Source organism: Neoarius graeffei, chromosome 16 (genome assembly GCF_027579695.1).
Source record: "Neoarius graeffei isolate fNeoGra1 chromosome 16, fNeoGra1.pri, whole genome shotgun sequence".
Lineage (NCBI taxonomy): Eukaryota > Metazoa > Chordata > Actinopteri > Siluriformes > Ariidae > Neoarius > Neoarius graeffei.
Genome location: NC_083584.1, coordinates 3644368 through 3653023, shown reverse-complemented (window position 1 = coordinate 3653023; position 8656 = coordinate 3644368).

Sequence of the window (8656 nt, the reverse complement as noted above, 5' to 3'; positions counted from 1 at the left end):
ATGGAAGGGGTGATAGTGATGTAGATATGAATGTCATCAGCATAACAATGAAAGTTAAGGCCATGGTTACGAATAATCTGGCCTATAGGAGAAACATATAATGTAAAAAGAAGGGGACCAAGGACAGAACCCTGAGGCACACCTTGAGCAACAGTAGCAGTGGATGATTTATGAATACCAATAGAAATAAACTGTTGCCTGTTTGCTAGATATGACTGAAACCAGGATAAAGCTAAGCCAGTAATACCAAAAGAAGACAGTCTGGAAATGAGTCTCTCATGATGTACGGTGTCAAAGGCAGCTGTGAGGTCCAAGAGAACAAGGACATTGAGATGACCAGCATCAGTTGAGAGCAGGAGGTCATTAACAACTCTTAAGAGAGCAGATTCAGTGCTGTGCAGATTGCGAAAGCCTGACTGAAAGGGTTCATAGAGATCATTTTGAGCAAGGAAAGTATGAAGCTGAGAGGCTACAACTCGTTCCATTACTTTAGCTAGAAAAGGGAGATTAGAAACGGGTCTGTAATTGGACAGTGAAAGAGAATCTAGACCAGGTTTCTTTAGTATTGGTGTAACTGAAGCGATTTTGAGGGAGATGGGAACAGTGCCTAAAGCAAAACACTGATTAATCATATGAGCAATATAAGGGGAGATAGCAGATACACAAGATTTAAGAAGTGCAGTGGGTGCCGGGTCCAGCAGACATGAGGAGGAGGAGGACTTAGTTATAATTTCCGATACTTTAAAAGAATCAACAGGAGAGAAAGCAGAGAGACAGCAGTCAGCTTTATGAGAAAGAGCTACTTGCGGGACAGAAGAATGAATTTCAGAATGAAAGTGTTGGTAAATACTGTCAATTTTATCCTTGAAAAAATCCAAAAAAGCCTGACACTGAGCAGGAGAACTGGGAGTGGTCGAGGAAGGAGGCTGAAGAAGTTTATTTATTGTATTAAACAGAGTTTTGGGTCTGTAGTTGCCGCTCTTAATGATGTTAGCATAGTAGGAGGATCGAGCAGCATTAAGAGCATCCTTATACTTTGCGATGTGTTCAGAGAAGAGTGAAAGATGAATAGTGAGGCCATTTTTCTTATAAAGGCACTCTAGCCGCCTTCCCTTGGCCTTCATGGCCCTGAGCTCAGAGGTGAACCGAGAGGCGCGACTCGTGGAGACCTGTCTAGTTTTAAGGGGAGCGAAAGTGTTAAGTGTGTTAGATATAGTATTATTGTAAATAGAAACCGTATCATCAGGAGAGGAAACCTCAGCACATTTACAAAAAGAAGAGGAGAGAGGCAGAGAAAGAATGCACATCAATAGAAGAAAGATTACGGAAAGAGACAGTAGAACGCAGAGGAAGTTTAGAAGAAGGCACACTGAGACAACACTCAATCAACCTGATCAGTAAAACCTCCATCAGAACCCGATACAGATACAATTTTTACACCAGTAGAGCGAAGCGAGTCAAGTATATGACCAGGATTATGTGTGGGAGAGTCAACATGCTGAGTTCAACCAAAACATTCAAAGACAGTCATGAGCTCCTCAGTAAGGGAACAACTAATATCAACATGAATATTAAAGTCACCCAGAAGAATGACGGCAGGACAGACAGATGAGGCTACAGTTAGCAGTTCATTCAGTTCAGACAGAAAGAGAGATGGCGATGATTTGGGAGGTCGATAGATTAAGAGCAGCAACATCGGTGTGGGAGTGGAGGTTTTCAAAGCCAGATATTCACAGGATGTTACATCATGAAAAACAATCTCTTTAAGCTTCAAACTACATCAGAAAACTGCAGCGAGACCTCCACCCTTCCCTGTGAGACGGGGCTTTGATATGTGTGTGTATCCAGCTGGTGAAGACATATTTAAATGTAGATAGTCCTCGGCCTGTTGCCATGTTTCCACCAGCAGAAGTATGTCCAGGGTCTTTTGGATAATTAGGTCATTAATGAGTGATGCTTTGTTGGTGATGGAGTTTAAAAGGCCAATCTTCACAGGAAACACAGGTGACAATCCAGAGACAGCAGAACATTGCAGTTTCCCAAGTGAGCGAAGAACACCGTGATTAACTCCATGAGCGTTCTTGTTGACCGTGGCAATCTGATTGTGAGTCCATATGATGGGTATGGAAGACTCCGAAGCATAATGAGCAATCGGAGAGCGCAGAGAGCGGTGAATATACCGAGGGTGGCGCGCGATTCCAATAGAGCGGCACAGATTAAATACCGCGGAATCCAAGCGGTGCCACGCACTAAAGCTTTTTAATTCCTCCGGCGAGTAGGTGTAAAACATGGGTAAAAGCCGGGCCACAAAACCAACACCCAGACCCACAGTCACAATCTAAAAACAGATGGACAGACACAGTCCAATGTAAGGTGCAAAGCCACCTTAGCCCAACACCGCTCATAAACATAGCCAAAACACCAGCGGTTCCACCCAGAGTACAGTGCAGGGAAGCAATTTGACTAACCAGCACATAAAAATAGCGTAGTGAACGGTGGAAACTCACTCACCACTGCTGAAGTCAAGCGGGTGGAAAGAAAGCGAAGGCTCGCAGGCGGGTTAGCTAAAGGTGATTGCAAAAAGCCAGTGTCAAAACCAAGCAAGAAGAGTCCAAAATTAACCAAAAAGAGAAAAAAATGGATAATACGTTGCCAAAAAATCAGAAGCACAGATTAAAGAGAAAAAAAGAAGAAAGAAAAAACACCGGGGAGAAGAGGCAGCAAACTCGCGCACTACGTACTCTCAACCGGAAACACCGGTTAGGTGTTAAGTGAAAGGGTCATCGTGGTCCAGTTATGGGCCTTAAATCTTCTTAAAGGTCACGATGTCCACATTTACAGGTGAGAAACTGGACATATCGAAGCTTATAAAGCTGTACGGTTTCCCCAGGGACGGTGTACTGACCTCACCAAACTAAACATTTAAACAAACGTAGACGTTACACAGGATGAGATATTAACAAGGACTCAGTTTTAGCTTCAATCATTGTTTACATAAAGACCTACAGAAGTAGAGAAGTTTATCTTGAAAGCCATTAAAATTTCCTTTAACAAAAACAGGATGAATTTAGGGTTCGAGGCCGAGTGTTAGAGAAGCGATAGGGTTCGTAATCATCCGCGTGTTTCATGCTCTTTAATATTAATAGAAGTTTGAAAACGACATTTTTATACCTTCAGCAGCATCATGTAACACATTTACATAAAGGAACAAGACTAAGTGGGGATGTAAACTTTTGAGCATATTAATAAACAACTATTTGTAATAGTTAAGATTTGTTTGAGATGCATTCTAGGAAAACTGAGCTGCAGTGGAACTAAAGAGACAACTGGAAATATCAGTATGAGGAGTTGAAAGGGCAATAAAACTACAACCACGGTGAAGTTCGAGACGTGAACGAAGCTCATCCTCAGATTTCCAATCGAACTGCGGCTTTCTGCAGCTCTGTGCTCCTCCTGATCGCTCACCAACACCGAGCCCTGGCTACATTTCACCCTGAACAAACAGACTTGAGAAAAAGGATGCTGTCTGTGATGGAATTTTATAAAGTGAGAAATATCATGAATGTGTAAAAAATTAACAGATCAGAAATGTTGTGAGATTATTATACATACAGGACACTTTTACAATGGAATAAAAACATGTTCTATTCCCTTCTAGCGGGTTTCATTCATTTGGTTTGACAGCATGCAATATTGTCATTATATCACTTATCCTATGTGGATTACGTCACTCTACCCAATGGAGAATGAGCACGCAATATTGTTACAATATTGCACGTTGTCCAGACAACTTGATGTCACACGTCAGAGCTCATGTGAAGCTTCAATGACAAAACTTTTCTGCTGTGCATGCACATTTCTTTGTTGGCCGGGAAAGAGGGAACACGAGGCTAATCCAGTGCTACTGCTAGGATTAGTTACATATGCTATAATTAAGCACTAAATAAACAAACTGGGGCGGCACGGTGGTGTAGTGGTTAGCGCTGTCGCCTCACAGCAAGAAGGTCCGGGTTCGGGCCCCGTGGCCGACGAGGGCCTTTCTGTGCGGAGTTTGCATGTTCTCCCCGTGTCCGCGTGGGTTTCCTCTGGGTGCTCCGGTTTCCCCCACAGTCCAAAGACATGCAGGTTAGGTTAACTGGTGACTCTAAATTGAGCGTAGGTGTGAATGTGAGTGTGAATGGTTGTCTGTGTCTATGTGTCAGCCCTGTGATGACCTGGCGACTTGTCCAGGGTGAACCCCGCCTTTCGCCCGTAGTCAGCTGGGATAGGCTCCAGCTTGCCTGCGACCCTGTAGAACAGGATAAAGCGGCTACAGATAATGAGATGAGATGAGATAAACAAACTGAAAACTGAAATTAAAGACACGCTGAACACCAGAGGTGGACAGTAACAAAATACATTTACTTGAGTACTGTTCCTAACCCTCTGGAGTCTAAGTGCCCGCCGGTGGGCAATTTGACACTTCTCCAAAAACACATCTGTAACCCTGTGAGTTTTTGTCATTCAAACATATAAGTGACACCATTAAAAACCTTGAAACTTCTAGTTTTCAAATATATATATATATATATATATATATATATATATATATATATATATGAAATAAATTATATAGCTGGCCCTTTTTAAAGAGAGTGAAAAGAAATCTTTGGATTTTCTGTACTGTCTGACTGCAGCAGCCCCCGAGGCCACACCTATCGCTATTCACATGTAAAGTACCCGGTGCTTGAGTGGCTATTCAGAGGTGAGAGCACGCCCCATTCAGCCAGAAGGCAAAGGCAATGTCCTGCCAGAGCACATGGAAAGTGACGGGGGGTGGGGGCCATCAGAGGTGTTTCACGCCCATCTAATTAGTATTCGACTAACAGAGACACTGGCTTGACATACAATTACTTTTTTACATTTTGTATGGAAACAACAAAACATTTCTAAATGCTCTTTTTACTTTTATGCAGCCAACACTTTTGTTTACAAGGTTCAAACTTCAAAAGTCTTGGCTAGATATATTTGTGTGTTTTCTTGCACTGTTTGAAGACCTCTAAAACCTGTTTTTTGTACAGTTGTGTTTACACTCAATTTAAATAAAACGTGTTTGTATTACATTCACTTTACTTTCATATTATTTTTTGTTAGGCTTTTCAGAATACAACCATATGTGCCACTTTTGCATAGATGTTTACAGTTAGTTGAAATACTTGAAAATGTCAGGGTGTTGCAAACAGCCTCAAAGTCTCTGAAAGGCCTTAGACTCCAGAGGGCTAAGTACACTTTTTGAGTATTTGTACTTTACTTGAGTATTTTTTTAAACTTATGACTTTAACTTCACTACATTTGAAAGGCAAATATACTTTTTACTCCACTACATTTCTATCAAGGTCCTCGTTACTACGAAGCAGCTTAGAAACTGGATGCTTTTTTCTTTTCCTTTCTAAATGTGATTGTTTTTTTTTCCCCAGGTGACACCGAGACAGTCCATCAGTAATCATAAGAGTCATGTCCATAGACTGTATAAAATCAAGTTCAATCATTTCTCAGCAGCATTATTTAACACGATTAGTTGATGGCAGGATGGAAGGAGGCAGTTCTTCTGGAGAATGCACGCACCCATGGCCCATGAACCCATGTTTGCAGTTGTCATGAACAGTTTTGCACTCAAGTTTCCATCAATGAAGAGTTTATAACATCAACAAAACTGACTTCATGTTAAAACTGTTAATGTTATAGTCAGGCTGTCTGTTGTTGCCCAAATGAGGATGGGTTCCCTTTTGAGTCGGGTTCCTCTCGAGGTTTCTTCCTCATGTCGTCTGAGGGAGTTTTTCCTTGCCACCGTCGCCACAGGCTTCATCATTGGGGATAGATTAGGGATAAAATTAGCTCATGTTTTAAGTCGTTCAAATTCTGTAAAGCTGCTTTGGAACAATATCTGTTGTTAAAAGCGCTATACAAACAAACTTAACTTGACATGTTTCAGTTTTCTCAAAGGATTAAATATTTGTTTCATTTTAAATGTTTGCTTTGTTTGCCTAAAACTAACCACATCACGGCCTACAAAAACTCGACGCAAATGTTTCATTCCAAGAGAAAGCTTGCAGTGAAGTTGTCTGTGCTTTTAGAGCTAGTGATAATATTGCAATAGCTGTGCAGTCTGGTTAGTCAAAGGACTTTCTATGGATTTGCCCACCAAGTTGCCGTAGCCTTGTCCATGGCTAATGATAACAAATAGTTAGTTAACTTGGACACTGTTAGTTAGCATGTAAAAATGGAGTTACACTAACATGAATAATGTTAATTTATCTGAAGTCCTTTCAGAAATATGTTTTAGCATAATCTTGCCAAATAAACAGAATGTAGAAATCTTTCTTTTCTAGTAACGCTAGCTACCCAATATGATTTTAAGTTTGAAGAGTTTGCGAGCGTGTCAGGTGGAGCTTCACTGACTAGCTAGCTTAACGTTAAACCACCATAATGGTACAACAGTCAGTTGCTTCAGAGGTATTAGGTTTCGTAAGCGTTGTGGCAATAATACAACAATGCACCGACAGAAAATGTACTTTTGATACTTAAGTACTTTAACTTAAGTAAAAATTTGACTGGAGAACTTTCACTTGTACTGGAGTAACATTTGACCAGCGGGATCTGAACTTTAACTTGAGTAATGAAGTTGGGTTCTTTGCCCACCTCTGCTGAACACCCAAAAGGCTACCAAAACTTCATTACACACGCAGATTTACAAGAGAAAAACTGGAAAAGACACACACCAGAGATGTAAAAGTTCCACACTAGTGAGTGACTGTGACAATTTGAAAACAAAAATGGCCGTGAGGTTTGCTTTGTTAAAAACAGAAGATTTTGAAAGGATTTTGGCTGCCAGGTCGCTCCGTTGTGTGTAGCTGTCGATGCGGATTTTAAATGTAACTCAGTAAATTACACAGGGAAATGAATACTGAAGTCTGAGTGAAAAATACTGTGGTGAGCATGCAGTGTGGAAGAAGAGTCCGGAGACAGAAATCTTCGTTTCTTGGTTGTTAGCCTGTGTGACGCGCTCTCAATAGCACTGGCTTGACTGTGCTAGCGTTGGCCTTTACCAACACTACTGATGAATGTTACACTGACTGGAAGGTGAGAATGCTGATATGAGTGTATGTATAATAATAATAGCTTTTTTTGTGGTCTATCAGATATATTCCATTCAGCTACTCATCTTCGACTTGTTCAGTATCATGCTCGCTGAATGAAATACATCTGATAGACCATGGAAAAAAAAACAGCCATTATTATATAAATACACATCTACCTCCTCATCATGCGAACGTCAGTTAATGGTATACGACCCTGAGAGCTGTGAAGGAGTTTGACCATGAAAACTGTCCTGTAGAGCTGTCCCACCCCCTGCATGAGACAGTGGGGTCACATCAGAGCACCTTCAGTGGGAGACTGAGGCCACCGAGGAGCACCACAGAAGGTCAGGAGGCACAGTGGTGTAGTGGTTAGCACTGTCGCCTCACAGCAAGAAGGTCCTGGGTTCGAGCCCAGTGGCTGACGGGGGCCTTTCGGTGTGGAGTTTGCATGTTCTCCCTGTGTCTGCGTGGGTTTCCTCCCACAGTCCAAAGCCATGCAGTTAGGTTAACATGAGGTAGCCTTGGGTTGAAGTGCTCTTGAGCAAGGTACCCGACCCCTAACTGCTCCCCGGGCGCTGTAGCGTGGCTGCCCGCTGCTCTGGGCATGTGTTCACTGCTTCAGATGGGTCAAATGCAGAGAATGAATCTCACTGTGCACATGACCAATCCTACCAGTAGCCATCAAACTATAACTCCTCCCCCTTCTGCATGATGGGCAGCTGATTAATCACGACAGGAATGCCTACATCATGTACAATATTCTGAGTGGCCATGTGCAATTGTTTTTCACAACACCAAGTGCAATATTTTCTTTCACCATCATCTCTAGTCGCTTTTGATTTTCTAATCCCCCTTATGTAACTATTACATATTTAATAAGTTTTTCGATTAGGCCCAGTTTAGGCATTTATTTCTTGCACAGTTCTTATTACATAGTTTTTCCTCCTCCAGCTTTTACTGCTGCACTTTAACTTGTACTGTATCGGTATGGAGCAGCTTCTGGCACAAGAATTTCCCTCAGGATTAATAAAGTTTTATCTTCTTCAGAGTCCTCAAAACATTCACCTCAGCAGCGCTGAAAAACCTTTCCACCGCGAGTGACTGATCATGATGGCAGTATTTATGTGGTTAATAACAAGCTCTGAGGATCACTTTAAAATAAATAAATACCAATCAAAATCACTTCACCCTGCGTCCACACACTTGTGTTTAATTCAAAAGTTCTGTTCAGTTTAAATAAAAAACAGTAAAACCGGGGCGGCACGGTGGTGTAGTGGTTAGCGCTGTCGCCTCACAGCAAGAAGGTCTGGGTTCGAGCCCCGTGGCCGGCGAGGGCCTTTCTGTGCGGAGTTTGCATGTTCTCCCCGTGTCCGCGTGGGTTTCCTCCGGGTGCTCCGGTTTCCCCCACAGTCCAAAGACATGCAGGTTAGGTTAACTGGTGACTCTAAATTGAGCGTAGGTGTGAATGTGAATGGTTGTCTGTGTCTATGTGTCAGCCCTGTGATGACCTGGCGACTTGTCCAGGGTGAACCCCGCCT